The 17,102-nt window shown below is 47.0% G+C and overlaps 1 long non-coding RNA gene across 3 annotated transcripts in view; it reads left to right on the top strand.

Moving 5' to 3' along the window:
• LOC310901803 overlaps nucleotides 1-17,102 on the top strand; it is a 67,145-nt gene that overhangs the window by 38,871 nt on the left and 11,172 nt on the right. For 2 of the 3 annotated variants that reach the window (XR_014586175.1, XR_014586176.1), the window contains exon 2: nucleotides 4,798-4,922. This is a non-coding gene — a long non-coding RNA (uncharacterized lncRNA). Of the gene's footprint in view, nucleotides 1-4,797; nucleotides 4,923-5,024; nucleotides 5,408-17,102 lie in introns of those variants that run through there. The other variant, XR_014586177.1, reaches the window with a different exon arrangement.

The following is a 17,102-nucleotide window of genomic DNA, read 5'->3' as shown; positions in this document are numbered from 1 at the left end:
AATAAATAAATAAATAAATAAAATAAAGACATTACTAGGATACTGATCAGCCAGCTCATACTGCATTTAAAGTGCTTGCATGGGGAAGGGCACAGAACTTGAGAGTTACCTCATTTTTATTAGAAAAGGTTCGTATTTCCCACAAACTAGTAGTAAGTGTCTCCTGTGCCCACCCAACAGGAAGGCTGAATCCGGCACATGCCTTTTTAGGAATGTGTTTGCACATGTCTTTGCAGGAACACTGCAGCAGTCATCCAGCTGCAGCACAGATCCTGCTGAGACATGAGTGCCTGTGGAAATCCAGCACTTTGCCTTGTTCCAGAGAACCACAGTGCAAGGAGGGAACCTCTACCCCAGGAGGTGACGGTGGTGTCCCTCTGAGCTTCAAGGTGGGCAAGCTGCTCTAGGTGGCCCTGCTTGAGCAGGGGCCGGAGGAGATGGACCCAGAGGTCCCTTCCCACCTCAGCCACTCGGTGATTCTGTGATCTGGGCCGGTTCTGCACAGAGCCACAGTGTGTTAGCCTCGGCTCTGCTGGAAAACAGATCGGCTGCTTTTGGAGTATGAAATACTGGATTTGTTCTCACACTGTGCTGCTGCTCAGGTTACCAGCAATCCTCAACCCAAATCGCCTGACCCTGGGTGCCCGAGCAGCCTAGGAGCTTGGAAAGCCCGCTGATGGAGAAAATGCCAGCAGATGGTGCTCAAGAACATGCACTAGCTGGGACAGGGAGGTGTGGAGAAGCAGAACGACCATTGAGATGTCCCTTCAGCAACCCATGCTCTCCTAGAAGGTTTTCCCTTCCCATGGCCGTGTTTCCAACTTGGTTGTGATTATTTCCTTGCTAAATTCCAGTCCCAGGAGCTGCCTTGCAGAGCCGTAGGCACCATGCAGCATCACTCCCGTGCCCTACGCCTGGTGTGAAAATCACTTGAAGTTTGCTTTTTTGATTTTGTTTCTGTGTTTTTGTTAGTTTGATTGATTGATTGATTGATTTTATTTTATTTATTTATTTAGAATAATGAAAAATAAGCTGTGCCTCCAGAACTGTTATTTGAAGAGACTGACATTGCAAATGAAACGCTTTGCAGGATTGCTTGTAACGAGAATCTGCCCCAGTGGTGGGCTGTTTCCTGTTCTTACAAGCCTTTGAAGTCAGATCTTTGTCCTGCTGAGGACTTCTGGTGCACTCGTGTTCTGATAGTCACACAAAAGATTGAGACTTGCAAGAGGGAAGAGAAAATACTGTGAAAAAAGCAGAGCTGTTCTTCAAAGAGAGAAGTATGTAGAATAGGCCTGATGTAACAGTGTCTCTACGCACACAGTTTGAGAATGTCAGGATATTTGTGTAATCAATAATTTCCACACAGTAACTTTCGTCTTACAATCACTTATTTCATAATATCATCCTCACAGAGAATTATTTCACAGTAGACATTCTTCTGCCTTTTATTGTGAGGAACAGTAAGGCTAGTAAAATCCATTCATTTTTTCCAAAGGCTCTTTGCTCATGACAGGCACTTAGGAGAGAATAATAGGATCTGCTGGTGGCTTGTCCTGTGCTTGTCCTCCGAGTCAGGACTCAGATCAAGCAGAAGTGGCAACAAGACCTTACTGGAGCGGTGTAAAGGCTGGCAATTCATAACTGGCCATTGCCGGGCTGCAGAGCGCTCTGAACATGGCTGGTGTGACTCCACCTGCTCCCTAGCACGGCCTCAAAATGGTGCTGGTGTAAGAGGATCCTTCTAAATTAATTCAGGGCTTTCTGGGACTAATCTGGCACGCTTTTCTCTTACAAGTCCTTGTGTTAATTTCAATGTTTTTATTCCTATGGGAAAAGGGCCCTTGGGATTTGGATGTGGTCCTCTTTTGAGCAGTTTGTGCAGGAGCAAGCACCCAATGTTTACATGGATTAATGGGTCCCCACTAACTCTTACCTCGCATCCCGGGAGCCTGCAGACTGCATGTCGGCTCTTCAAGCTGCATCCAGCAGTGAATAACGAGGCTGGGGGGCCCTGCTGCCTGCCCGTAGCCTGCTGCAGTGAAGCTTTTTGCTTGAACACAGAGCTGATGTTGGTGCCATCTCTGTCACTTTATGGTGAAACCATTTCCAAATTAGACCTGCTATTTGTCACCTTTAGGACACTGCCGAGCTGACGAGAGCAGCCAGGAATGCGGAGGGGGAAGTGGTGCTGTGCCACATGCTGAGTGACACACTCGCTGGGGCCAGGCCTGCAGTAGGGCTTCAAAGGCACTTGGCAATGATCAAAGCAAGAGGTCGGTGTCCCACCAGGTGGGGAAACCAGGGATATGCTTCGGGAAGAGCTTGTTGGGACGTGAAGTGGTGTCTCTCCTCCAAATGGCAATGGAAGAGAAGCCTGAGACTGGGATGTGGCAGTACCACCAAGTGGTTTCCCTCAAAAATAAATAAATAAATAAATAAATAAATAAATAAAAAATTGAAAAAGGGATTCAACATGACCTTGTGGTTTCTACTTAGTTAAACTTTTCCTAGGAAAACTTGTGGTTCAATCACTTCAAATTAAATGAAATTAATGGTTTTTTTTTTGTTGGTGGTGGTAGTGGTGTTTCCTGTTGTTTCCTCCAGCCCTTGTGGGCAGTGACATTTACCTGGGAGGTCTCAGCATCCCTTCTGTATAGCCTTGAACCTCTTCTGGTGCAACGGCTTTTGTAGCTGCACATGTGATAAGTTTCATCTGTTTCCAAAGTAATTGTAAAGCTGTCATCTGCATAAATTATTGCAAATCCCCCCTTTTGGGGTGTTGCAGTTGCCTCTGTGGGCAAGGACAGACATTTAACTCTTCCCCAGGTGTTGGGAGAACCCAAAGAGTTGTTGCCTTAATGTTCACGGATGCTAGTGACCTGTGCCATGAGACCTCAAGGTCCTTTCATTGCCTATTGAAATCAAAACCTGTAGCCACATCCTGGAGCAGACAAGGGAAACAGCTGCTAATCAACCCTGCCATCCTCTCCTGGGATGCCAGCAGAATCCTACTGCTGTTACCTGCTTGCTGGTGACTTTTTCAACACACCTGCACTTAAGTGAAATGATGCCTGCCAGAATACCAGCCCTGTCAAACTGAAGCCTGCTGTGACTGTCTACAGCACCAGTAGGTGCCATTTCTGCATATAACTTGTGATATATGATCTCTTCCCAAGCTTCTCTGCTCATGGGAAATGCAGAGCTGCAAACATGTTCACAAAGCCAGGGTACTTATGTGTGTATGCCTGGGTTGGTGGTACTGGACCTGCAGGGATGACATGGTGGCCCAAATCGGGAGAGAGGGATTTATCTGTGGGGAGGAACATGTCTGTGTGACTTAGGAAGGACCACAGTAAATACTGCTGTGCTAACTGGTTAGTTTATCTCATCTGGAATATTTTATTGTGGGAATAAATAATGCTTTGATACCTGCAAAGGATAAGATTTTAGGTGACTGTATTGACTTCAGACTATTAAAGCATAAAGCGAAGAAATGGCAATGGTTTGTTATGATCACATAGCTTCAAAATAAATCATGCCTGGTACCTGGAGAGGAAATATGGCTCAAAATTTCTTCTCATTAACTTGCAAAATGACAGCGATAAGGTGCTTGCTCACACAGTTCAATGAAAGGCTGGTAATGATGAGATAGCAGCAGGGCTGGGATGCTTGCAAAGACTTCACGGCAGCTTGTTAGGGTACACTTGGAGAGGGGACAGAAGAAATCTGCAGGGTATTGTGCTGTGGGAAGAGGCTGCAAGAACACGGATGCCCTGCTTTTGCAGAAAGTTTCTGCAGTGTCTGGGCTGTTGGCAGGGGCTGCAGCGCATCCAAGTTAGACTTTAGCCATTGCTGTATTCACTGTGATGGGTCACTTGGTCCTTACAAGCCATGATGGGAGTGTCTACACATCATTAGCTGAACATACTGACCTGACAGCTCTGTTCTTCCCCTGGAAAGCCTCTAAGTACTTAACATGCTGTTTCTGTCCCAAATCCTATTATACTCTTCAATGGGTTAACAGGTTTTTCTAAACAGCGGCTTTTCTGTGTGCATACTGAGATGGGAAAAATAAAAAATAAAAAAGGAACAGAATCACAGCAGGTGCCTTTAAAACATTGCTGCCTGCGGCAGATGACAAAATCAAAACCATCTAGGAGGCCAATTGAAGATGAGAGGGATCAGCAGAAAGAGACCTGCAGCTCTCTTTGCAAATATGCCCAGATATGCCTAGACGATGGGTTTGCTTTGGCAATTACAAGCCATAGGAGGTAATTGCTGAATTTCCTGATAGCCTTTTCCTTTGGGCTCAGTCAGGGTCTCAAGTAAGCCTTCAGCAAGTGGGGACTTTGAGCAAACAGCTCTTTAGCACTGATGCAGCAGCTTCCTTCAAGCATTGTTGAGCCAGATGTACAAAAGCAGGCAGTTCCCATGCCAAGGGCCTGCACTGGGGTTGTGTAAGGCAGTGCATCCCTGTGTTCTTGCATTTCTGTGTTTGTCTGGATGAAAAGCATCTCTACCCTGAGAAAATGAGTCCCAAACTTCCCATGGGGTCTCTTTGGGTACTTCTGCATGTGTCCTGTTACTTGGAGCACTTTATCCTCTGTAATAGATGCAAAACTTTCTAAATTCAGGCTGCATGTTAGCAGCCAGGGGATGGAGGAAAACATCTTGTTTCTTTACAAAACACTTTCTTATACCTGCAGCAAGCACACTCTGAGACCTATCAAGCCTTGATACTTGATAATTGCTGACGTCTCCTTAATTCTGTAGAATGAACTTCTTTTTCCCCAGGGCCTCTATGTGGTGTGAGCATAAATCAGGACCAGCTGTGGGAAAGAGCCTGCTCTGGGTCAGCAGATCTCTTCTTCACCTGGGGACGCCTTGCACGCATTATACTTCTGAGTTTCTGTACTGAGGTAGGTGAAAATAGCCTTGCTGGGGATGGGCATGACTACATTTTTGGGGAAATGTCAAAATTACTCCAGTGCCTCTAACATTCAACCTCTTCTATGCATTAGGTCTCTTCATCACTGCAACATAGCTCCCAGAAAACCACATGCATACTGTGTCATCCTTCATGAAATCTAGTTTCATTTGAAGACAGAAGCAGAGGAGAGTTGTGTTTGTTAGGGCACAGGCTCTGGAATCCAATAGGTGTATAACCTGGCTTGCAAAAGCCTCCTGACAGCACAGATAGGAGCATCCGTTGTGTGGGTTGTAATCTCTGTGCACATCAAATCCTCTCTGGGATTCTGGTGATTTTGGTTGTAGTTTGACAGCTATTAGCCTGTCTTCATTAATATAACACAGTATACAGGAAACAAGGTGTTCAGATTCCTGCTCAAGCATGTAATGCATTTGTGAAATGAATTGTGATTTATATTGTACTCATCTCCTTGGGTTTCTTTATAAGTTCTCAATGTTTTATTTCACACTCCACGTTTCCCTGCTGAGCCTGTCAACCTGGAAATTAGCCTCTGAGGGGGCTTACCCAACCAAAGTCAATTGATGCCATTCCCAGTCCGCTGGTTACTGCACATTTTTGCTAGAGTGCTCATAAACTAGGTCTGAGCTTGCAACAGCCTCCAGGGAAGGGATGTCTCATTTGTCGTATGGAGAATCCCTTTCCTAGACTAGGAGCTAAGTGAACGAGCCCATCGCTGTGCATCTGACTTGTCTGTGACAACATGAAATCAAAGCTCCTGGGCTCCTTCAGACTCATATACTTTTGCCTCCCCTTGTGCTGGGTCCTTGTTCTGGCAGGCTAGCTGTCTTGTTATCCTGCCTGAAATACTCATGGGCCAGCTTCTCCTCTCTTAGGGGAGACCAGAATCTGGGTCACCTCTTCCTGGCTGATGTGTGGAATTAAGTAGCGTTTTTTTGATAAGCTTGCTCGCTGTAATGTGAAAACATCCTGGTGTGATGTGAAAGGTGCCTTTGAAGCCTCAAGAGATTCTGGAGAGAGGCAAAGGAAGAAAAAAATCCAATCCTAAATTTAATTGGCATTAAGAACTCGCCTTTCGTGTATTAAAGCTCTGTGCCACATTGGCTGCTCTCCTGTGATTCTGCAGGAACGAGCAAGAAATCCTGTATGTTTGATTTGCTGTCAGCCAAGGATGTTTGTCGGTTCTTCTAATGAGCAGAGAATCACAGAATCACAGGAAGGTTTGGGCTGGAGGGGACCTCGAAGCCCACCCAGTGCCACCCCTGCCATGGGCAGGGACCCCTCAACCAGAGCAGGCCCCATCCAGCCTGGCCTTGGGCACTGCCAGGGATGGGGAACCCACAGCTCCTCGGGGCAGCCTGGGACAGGGCCTCACTGCCCCTATAGTACAGAATTTCTTCCATAAAACTAATCTAAACCTCCCCTCTTTTGGTTTAAAGCCATTTCCCTTGTCCTATCACCCCACCCCCTGATAAAGAGTCCCTCTCCAGCTCTCTGGCAGCCTCCTTTAGGCACAGGCAGGCCACTACAAGGCCTCCCCGGAGCCTTCTCCTCCCCAGGCTGACCCCTCCAGCTCCCTCAGCCTGGCTCTGTAGGAGAGGTGCTCCAGCCTCTGGCCATCCTCGTGGCCTCCTCTGGACTTCCAATATGTCCATGTTCATGATGCAGATCAGTAGTTTTCCTTCAAGGTTGATCATATATCTGCACAAAGACACACAGTGTGCTCATATCAATTAGCCCGTGAACTGACATGGCCTCCTTTTGCAGTTGAAATACGCAATTTCTGCATGTGCTTGGGTCTAATTGCACTCTCCAAGGAGACAGCCACAGCTCCAAGAGGGCATGGAGGCAGCTCTGTTCCCAAGAAAACCTGGCCCAGGTTTGGGTAGCAGGCTTTTGTCTGAGCCCAGAAATGGCTCACAGTTGAAGTTCCTATTCTACTATTTCTCGTGGCTTCAAGGCAGCAGTGATGCCCTTTCTCAGAGTAGTGCTTTCAGCAGGTGCTTTCTTCCTTCCACTGTTGTAGTCCCATCTGTAAACTCACTTGAGTCACAAGCTGCCTTATATTGAATAACTTTCCAAATTCTTTGTTAGGCAGTGGTGTTTTGATATAAGAACATATAGTCTGACTTCTGTAAATAGAAAAATTCAGATGAATTTGCTTGGCATTTCTCTCCTACTCATGTCTGCTGGATGAAAGTAATGTTGATGACACACCAGGGTTTTAACTTTTGCTCATCAGTGCTAACACTGAGGGAATATCTGCTTCTTGTGCTGCTCTGCCAGTGAGGAGGTTCGGGGTGTGCAAGAAGCTGGGAAGGGATCTACGGAGCTGTGGCTCCTGCACAGGCTTTGGTTTGCCCTGAGCATTTTCTGTTTCTGGTAGGCTGGAAGGAGCTGTTATGGACTGTCTGTGCTGGTTCTTCTCTTGCCCTATTTTCTGAAGAAAGTCAATGTCCAAGAGCTTCCACTCCCTTGTGCTATGTCATTTTAAGGATGAAAACAGTGTTCTGAGACTGTTTAAGACTCCTGACCTCAAAGCCCTCTGAAAACATCACTGTCAATCCCCAGCATGTGCAAATGGTGATTTGGGCAAAATGCCCTTACACTGCTCTGCTACATGGCAGCACCCATCTGACTTTACAGGCTTCTCCTGAGTGGGGCTCTCTGCAGATCTTGCAGCTTAGGGTTTCAGCAGCTTTTCCTGTACCACATACAACAATAATGTACCTGCATGGAAGAGAAGAGCCCACACCACCTGTCTTGAGCTCTGTTTTAACCGTGGGGCTGTACTTCTGCATTGCCTGTGCTGTAGAAGATGACAGACTTTGGAGCTGTGCAAATGTGCTTAAGCAGCTATCTTTGCCTTCCCTTTGCCTTCCCTTGGCTTTGAACTCCACCCCCAGCTTACTTTCTGTACATAAGGAGTACAGCTTCAATGAGTGGGATTACTCTAAGTCTTGTTAATTTAGGTACAATTATAGTCAGTGATACTCCTTCTTTCATCGGTTTTACTGTATATTTTATCACAAAGCACTGCGGGCTACACACATTAAGCAGCACTCTCTAAAATAAAGCATCAGAAGGTAGAGAAAGATATGCTTGTCTTACACGTCTTAATTGAGCATTCCTCATAGAAGGAGGTGACATAGCAGTTTGCGCCGGTCGTGCTCCCATGCTGGCAGCAAGCAGAGGTCTGGTCTCATGTGCTGGACCTCAGCATCCTTTGGCCAAGCCTAAATCCCTCTTCAGTCCTGCTGTGAAAGCAGACGAACAGCAAGGACCCCTGCAGGGTCATGCCGCTGCCTACCCTCGTGTTTCTGCCCAGTGTGAAGTGCTGGGGGTTTGTATTTCTGCTCCAGTAGGTTCAAACAAAAGGAGTTTTGTGTTTGTTTCCCGTCCTAATTTTAATGAAATCATGTTTTTGCCTGTGCTGCAGTCAGGAGACTAGCAAAGAGCAAGCACAATAAGAGCAAATGGGCCAGGTCCTCCCTCATGAATCGCATTTAAGGGCAATAAATAAACAGAGGCTGTTAAATGCTTAACGTGCCGGAGAGTATCTTGGCAGCTTGGCTCCAGAGGAGGCCTTCCCTCCTGCAGGTCTGGGGAGTCAGCTGAGGGGACAGGAGAGTTTCACTGCAGTGTTCACAAGCCTGAAATGCTAACAGCAATGTCACTGCTGTGCTTAAATACGGCTCTTGCTAATGAGATGGAGCCACATTTCCTTCAGCCAGGTCTTTTTCTTTGCGCCACGAAGCCACGATGCCTTTTTAGACTAATGACAAGGTTGAGCTGGGGGGACTCATGTCCTCACTGGGGCAATTTGTGGTCTGGTCAAGCTTGTGCCCATGTAAATTGGCATTGGGGCGTCAAGAGTTTGATCTCTCATTGGTGCTTCAGTAGGATTCAGTTGTTTGTTATGCAGAATTTACTAGGTAAAACTTCTCAGTTAAAGTGAAATGTAAGATGCAACTAAATGTGATGTAGCAGAGCAGACCACTTAAATTTTTACATTAAGTACTGAGCTGTGAAGAAGTGCTGCTCACTGTTATATCCCATATCCACGAGCTCTGGCATGAATGAGAGGGATAGTGGAATTGAGCCAACAGAGGGGAAAAAGAGTGGGGAGGGGAAGAGCACATGTCAAGTAAAATTAGAAAATATGAACCTCATCTGTTGTCCACAGAAAGGGGGAAAGATTTCTATGGGCCTCAGCAGGATCAGCAATGGGCAAGCAACCCTGGGAAACGTTCTGCAGCTCAAATACTTTGAGGCTGGAGGCATGGCCTGTCTGGGATCTTTTTGTCAATACTTGCAAGAACTGGGTGTGTTGACAAAACTAAAATTCTTCTGAGAACAGCTGAGAAGGGTGCTCCAAAGCACAGATGTTCAGCAGCATCTGGGGATCTACACGTAACTTTGGCCCCTGAATGACATGTATTCTGTATTTGTCCTGCTGAAGGCTGAAAAACTTTCTGTGCAGCTCTTTTATTTTGCTAAGGCACGTACAGATGTAGCATGGATGCTCCTGAGTGTGTCTGGTTAGTTACAGTAGGTGTGAATGGTAGGTGGCCCAAGGAGAGATCAGACCTAGACGCTTCTTTTTCTTCTTGGAGCAGCAAGTAAGCCACTGTCCTCACAGGCTTTGAGGCAACATCTCAGGGACCCATCAAAGCCAAAAACACTTGTATTGGAGAAAAGACTGGGCCATGATTGGCATTGGCTTTTGAAATAAAACCACTTCAAATGTATCCACGGTTGTTTTATTTTTGGTGCTATGAAAAAGAAAGGCAGATTAGCATCTCCTTGCCAGTTGGAAATTATGGACTTTGTTCAGGGGACCAGACTGCCAGACCACCATGTTCTATTTATTGCCCATAGCAATTTCCTCGGCTTTTAAGAATCAGGATGGGTAGGCTGAACATTGTAATTACTCTGTAGTTTACTAAGGCGCTTTCTCTACCCCGCTGAAAACAGTTATGATACGTGTGCTGTACCCCAAGCTTCTTGCAAAAGCCAGGCCAAATAATGCTTTTAGAGGTGATGGTGCATCCACCATGCTTCTACTTGAAGGTCAGCCTTGAGCTCTGTGCTTCAAAGAGAGCCAGACTGCAGTTAAAGTCATATGTAGCTGTATATTTTTTTCTGCCTTCTGTTCCCAGGGTTGTTAGGCAGCTCCTGTTCCTGCGTGAAGTGAGTAGGGAGTAGTCAGGCTGCAAACATTCTGGTGCAATTAGAGCTGCAGATTGTTCCTCACTGAAGCTGTGTGGAGACAAACTTCATTTTCACGCTAGAAAGTTTCAAGGTTAGACCAGGAGTTGAAAAGGGTACGGGTCATATTATAGAGTGTATGCCTAACCTCTGCTAATAAATAGTAGATATAAGGAGAATCCCTTATCAAGGGTCAGAGCACTGCTTCTGAAATACAGCCGCAGATGCATCTCAATATTTGTAGCTTGCTCCAAGCTGCAACCAAATACGCTGAACACATTCCCTTCATAAAAAAAAAAAAAATATTTCATAAAAGGAGCTATGTAGCGAGGACTGAGGGGCTGATCCTGCCCAAAGGTGCCTGAAGCTCTTCTCCCAAAGACACCATTTCATTCCTCCTCCCACCCCCTCATTCTGCACATTTCCCCAGCAGTCTCTTATTCATTTATTATACCAGACTCCCTGAAGGCTGAGGGTGTGTTTCCTTTTATATGTGCCAGACAAACTGAATGTACGGTGCTCACCACCAATCTGCAAAAGAACTACAGCCTCTGACCTGTATCCCCACCACCATATTGTCAGCTTTGCTGGAGTTGCTGTAGGGGAACAAGTTTATCTGAGTCTTGCAAAATGCTTTTGAAATCTATAGTTATTATTTTTATTTATTTATTTTTGTGGTATAGCTTTCTGCTGACTTGCAGAAGCCCCTCAGGGCTCCCTGGTGGCAGTAAGACTCTGCAGCCTGTCCCAGGGGCACAGCACTTATGCAGGTGCACAGGCTCCTTGGGGAAGTAGAGTAAAAATTAGAGGAATCTCAGGGCTAGCTGGTGCTTGGCAGGTGCCTCTGGGGTTAAAGCACGGAGTGAACAAGGGTGGCCTGCTGCCACCCTCACTGCAGCCCCTTTTTGGTATTGGAAACATGTATTGTTTGACATGAGTTTGTTCACTTCTGCTTATCTATGTCTACAGTCTTGTGTGTCTGAAATCAGGGGAGGTTAGCCTTGGAGGTGAAGCACCTGAGACCTTGTGGTGGAGTTAACTGCACCTTCTCCCTGTGGAAAGTACCTTTTTGAGCAACACTGAAAGTCTGGGGAATTTCTTTCTTTCCCCTCACATGCAGTAGAATATTAGTGTGGAGAGAGGAATATCGCTTCCTGCAAAACTTAATGTAATTCTCTCCCCTTGGGTAGTTGATTGGTAAGGAGTGGAGTTTGCCTAAGCTCAGAGCCAAGCAGTGAAAGCATTTCATCCTCCAACAGCAGCTTGGAGAAGCCATGGCTGGGACACTGCTGATGACCAGATTGTTCATTCTGCTCTCTGTAGGTAATGTGCATCTTCATGCACAGATGTTTGTAGCAGCGAGCAACGTCATAGGAGAGTAGGGCCTCATAGGCCCTACTTTGGACTCCACCCAGTAGCTCCAGGTCTCTCTTGTGCTGGGGCCCAGCCCTGGGCCCATGGCTCCAGGTGCCTTACAGCAGCGCTGAGCAGAGGGGAAGGATCGCCGCCCTCGGCCTGCTGGCCGCACTGTGCCTAACGCAGCCCCGGTGCCGCCAGCCCTCTCGGTGACCAGGGCACGCTGCTGGCCCCTGCTCAGCGCGGTGCCCGCCAGGACCCCAGGGCCCTTCCTGCAGAGCTGCTTCCCAGCTGGGTGCCCCAGCTGATTCAGGTTCATGGGGTTAGAAGAGACTGAGACCTTACTCTCAGCTGGAGATTTGGGAGTATATCTGTATATGGAAACCCCCTGAAAACCAAATCGTTGTCCCCTGACCACCAGGGAGTCACTACAAGGGTCTCCATTTGATGACTGGGGCGGGGGAGCCATCCCTAATGAAATTTAGGTCAGACTCTGCATAGAGAGATGAGAACTGAAAGACAAGGTCGCTTGCAGGGAACGTGAGCTGGGCCCAGCTCTCGTTGTCCGAAGCAGAAAGGTGCCTTCATCCCCAGCCAAAGGCAGCTCACATCCCTGCCTGCAGGCCTCATGGTGCTGATAACTTCCCGATGCTGGCTGCAGAATGTGCAGGAGACATCTGCTACACTTCCTTGGACGGGTGCATCAAAGCACGGGCTGTGTTGGGTCTACGCTTGTGTGCACATGGGATAGATTAGTGGTGAGCGTGTGCATGCAATTAGATGCCCAGCAGTTCCTACAGCGAAGCGTTCAGCTTTCTCCCTGCCACGTGGGGACAGTTCCCTCTGCTGTGGTGCTGCTCTGCATGCAGACGACATAGATGTGGTGGGGAAAGCTTATTTGTGTAGGGTGCCTTTCCTTTGCCACCACAAAGCAGTAGCCTCTGAGGCATATTTTGTGGGGGGATTCAACCCATCAGGGAGAGAACAAAGTTAACCCAAAGTGGGGCTCGAGGGGGAGAGAGGACCACATCTCATTAAAAGACAGCTGGAAAAATCTGTCCAAGATTAGATGCATATTTTGCAGATCAGCTTATTGTCATTAAACCTGCTTGAATCCAAAGTGCACGCACACAAGTCTCTCAGCCACAGAGGGGAGAAACATATATATATATATATATATATATAAAACAAATATTATTAAATAGTATGTAATTTTATATATAAATATTATAAGTAAATATAAGCATACATATAAATATATAAAATATCCAGAGCTGGGGTCCACTTATGCATAAATGCATCCAGCAACAAGCAGAGCTACTCAGAGGTTTTATCAATTCTGCCTTCCCTGACACTTGGTCCTCACTGGAAAATTATTTGTGATGGTGATAGGGTAGGAGGCAGCGTGATGCCTGATTTAACAGCTTCTCTAAAAGGCTTCCAGGGAAGGGGTGAGACACGTGCTCTTCATGCACAAGGGAGGGAAGGCAGTGTGTTTCTGTCCCACCACGTCACGTTCGTGAAGAGCCGTGGTGGGAGCCAGCAGACAGAGCTTCAGAGAGCAGCACGAATGCAAAGGCAGCAGATCAAGCAGAGCAGGCTTCAAACAGCGAGGGTTTTTGTTTGTTTGTGTCAAAACCCTCTCTCCTGTCTCCCTGCTGGGGATGTAAGTACGCAGCAGTGTGGGAGATCTAACAGAGCTCTTCAGTGACACTTGCTGGCCAGGAAATCTTGAGGAGCGGTTCCCTCTGCCTTTCTGGAGTCCTCTTTGGTGACAGCCTCTCACCTTTTATCACAGCCCACAGCTTCCTCCCCTTCTTATTATCCCTTGTGGCACTGAAAAAGGTCCTTGACCAGAAACCCTCTCCTTCCACACACCATTACGCTGGTAAAAAAGTGTATTTCTGTTATTCATTTATTGAAAATGTGGAGTCATGGACAGGGACAAAGGTTGTGCTTATATACAGACAGTGCTTTCATGGAGACCCAGAGTCATCTGCTCTGCAGACCAGACTCAAAGGGTCCTCCTGCATTCCTCCCATTCTTGGCTGAGGCAGCTACAGTAGCTGAGAAGAGCCCCTCCAGTGCCCTTGACACAAGAGAAAGGTGCCCTAATAAGCCTCTGGCTGGGGAGCTGATGACCGTCTCCCTGTTCTAAAAACCCGTGTTTTAACAGTACCACTTCATCTTCTAGCTATGCAGAGAATGGAAAACTACATTAAAGGTAAAGAAGAATGACATTTGTACTAAGAGACAAAAAGAAAATGTCTCATTCACTAAAGCCGAATGGTAGAAATCAGTAGTTTCTACATCTCAGTGAACCATCTCTGTTGGTTCTCTTTAAATGAATCTTTTCAAACCCCAATTCCCTTTTCCAATACAGTATTTCTTCTATGCTGATTGACTTGTTCCCTGGAAATATGTTAGCAGATGCAGCCTTCCTGGTGTTGTGTATCCTGGTCAGTTGTGTGGTCATAGTGTTTTTTTACCTACATTTGCTGGGGATTCTTCTTCTTCACCAGCATTGAGTGAGGCTGTCACAATGGGTGACAATGCTGACTCTTAAATCAGTCTTTGTTGTTCCATGGAGCAATAGGTGTTATTTGTGGTTCTCACTTCAGATTTTTATTTATTTGATTGTTACTTTTTATTAGAACTCTTCTACAAACTTTGAGGCTAGTGATGGGATTCTCCCTGGCCTGTTGCCTTTTCCTTGAGTTGAAGAATTAATCGTGCTGATGTTTCATACAAAGACTGGCATTGAGTGAAGAGCTGGAATGATTCACACGGTTTTGAGATGCTGCAGATTTTTCAGTGGCTGTTAGGACGGGACCTTCCAAGTAGTTTTCTGTCTAATGTGGTTTGATAGCCTATTTTTGTCCTGGTTTCAGGAAACCACACCTAGTTCAATGCAAGGAAAGGGTTGGGGGCAAGCTCGAGACGACTTGGGCCTTTATAGCCAAGGAGCTCTTGTTTTCTTTTTCCATTCAAGCTCATTTGTGCAATGGCCAAGCCTGAGGGGGTGTGGCAATAGCTGATCACTATAAACGGGTGAAAAAACTAAGGTTGGAAGGTCCCAGCTGCATCTGAGTTTGATGGTAGATTCACATCTGTGGGGAAAGGAAAAACAGCTTGGGATCCCTTCCATTGTGCAGAGATGAAAGCTGCTTGGTCCCATGGAGAGAGGAGGCCTGCATGAACTTAAGAAGAAAGAGTCTAGAGGAAAAAAAAAAAAAAAGAAAAAAAAATTATGTGGAAATGGACTCCTTGGAGGACTCATTTTGTATAATGGTGTATGTAGAACTATGCAGAGAAAGAGTGGCAGGGCTGAAACAGGAGTCCGTGCTGATGCATCGCATCTGCATGCTACCCCATTCATGGTTACTCCTTGCAGAAGAAAGCCATTCCCCTTCTTATATTGTCCTGGTATTGTCTTGTATTGACTGGCAGGAGGCATGAGGGAGCTGTATCACAGGGTCTGAAAGCTCATGGCAAAATGCAATCAGTTTCTGATGCAGAGAATAATACAGCATGTTTGGATTTGGGATACAGATGGTCTCTTGTGGTTCGCTCAAGATTGCATTTTTAATTGTCACAGTAGCCACGTGGTGATGAAATATCTGCAATTCAGAGACACAGGCTCTCAGCTGCTGTAAATCAGAGTGTATTCCTCCAAGGCTGTGATAACTGATAACAGCTTGGGGCCTGGCTTACAGTTTGTGTGCTGTTTGCATGTTTAGAGGAAAAAATTAGGTAACATTTTTTGGAAAACAGGTTTGGGCACAGTTGAGCAGATGCTGTGATGTCTCAGCTCTCTGTGTGTTGAAGGCCCATCTGCGTCCTGTTACCTAACACAGAATTAGAACAGGACACTGTCTTGTGCCCAACAAAGAATCCACCTGAATCCTTAAACATATCCCTAAGAAAAAAGGCTGCTGATTTCAGGAGTGAACCCCCACCTGGCTGCACTGCATCTCATGCAGCCATCCAGAAACCCTCTGCCAGTGCTGTTGCACTGCTGGCACCAGTGCCGGTGTTACAGACAGCTTTGGGGTGGTGCAGCTGCAGGTGAGAAAGATCAAGTGGTCAAGGGTGCAGAGTTCACTTCATTCCACGTGCTCTGGAGCTCTACTGTGGCTGCCTAAGTACCTGTTTCTGCTTTGTTGCTGTTTTCTGGTGTGTAGCAGTATGGCTTTATTTCAAAACCAAAGGGTTTTTCTCCACTGCCAATAAGTTCATCTCCTTAATTACTGCTAAACTCTTTGCTGTCACGGTTGTTGAAGGAATCCATTATTAATGGAAAGCAAATGAGCCTGAACCACACCTGTTCAGAAGAGCACAAAGCAGAGGAACCATGCTCAGCAGGTCTAGCTGGAGACAGTTGCAGTGATGCCCTTGCACTGCTGAACAAGATCAGGTGAGCTGTCCATCACAGACCTGTCTGAGTGTGATGTGTTCCCCACAAAACCATGGTATGCTGGTGGCCAGGGAGCATGCCAAGGCAGAAACGTCCCTGTGGGGTGTGCAAAAGCCTCGGGATATCAGTTGAGGAGGAAGCCTGTGCTTGCTATGGACAGACTGCTCAGTGCAGAAGGTAGTCCCTGAGCAACCCCACCGTCACTAACCCAGGGAGCGTATTTGCCCTTCTCACATGCTCTGCTCCCCTACTAGCAGCACATACTGAGGGGGCTGAGTGCCCCGCAAGCAGGCCAGCTTGGTGTCTGCTGTTGTTGCTTTTTGGTCCTTCGCCCTCTGCAGAGCTTCAGGCTAGGGAAGCCCAGCCAAGCGGGTAACTCTTGGGGCAGTGCTAAGCAAATGTGAAGTAGAGGCTAGGAGGAAGTGGCACCTCTTTACAATGAAAAACCTTCATTTCAGTGTCTACTTTAAGGAAAACCCAAACCTGTGCTTCGCTCCAAGCCCCTTCCTGCCTCTCCCCATCCCTGTCCTCACCTCCTTCCCTCTGCTGAGGTGAAGTGACTACACAGTAAATCTACTAAAATATTCATGCAGATGACTGCAGCCCTCCGCTAAAAAGCGTGGCCCAGAGAGAGGTCATTTGTCTGCAGATAGTTAAATCAATATGTTGCTGAATCACTGCAAATCCAATCGGTTGCTGGGGAGAGGGAGCCCTGCACAGCACTAGCTGCTGGGCCCTCTCAAGCCTTGCTGGCGCTAATGGTTCGGGGCAGGCAGTGCTGATGTGCAGCTGCTTCAGGGGACACCACATGAGGAAGAGAAGCCAGGAGAGCCCTAAACCCAGAGCCACACAACAGCCTATGCCCTGCTCCTCTCCAGCTCACTGCTCTCCCACAGGAAAGGCAAGCCTCTGTCCCTGATGTCTTCATCCAGCTATGCAACCCTCCTGGGCCTCTGCAGCAGGTCATCCCTGGCTTGGCCATGTTGCTTTGCCCCTTGGGTCATGCTCCTTCCTGTGAACACTGCTGTGGTATGTGTGCTTAATCCTCGGCAGGGCTGTGCCTGATACAGGGTCCCCCGATACACAGCGTGTTTTATTATCTCCAGGCTTTCAGGCCTTACAGGCCCCAGGTTAACCTCTGGGCACTCCCACAGTGCTGGGTCATCA

The sequence above is a fragment of the Anser anser genome (assembly GCF_964211835.1).
Source record: "Anser anser genome assembly, chromosome: 6".
NCBI lineage: Eukaryota > Metazoa > Chordata > Aves > Anseriformes > Anatidae > Anser > Anser anser.
This window is presented reverse-complemented; position numbering and strand designations above follow the sequence as displayed.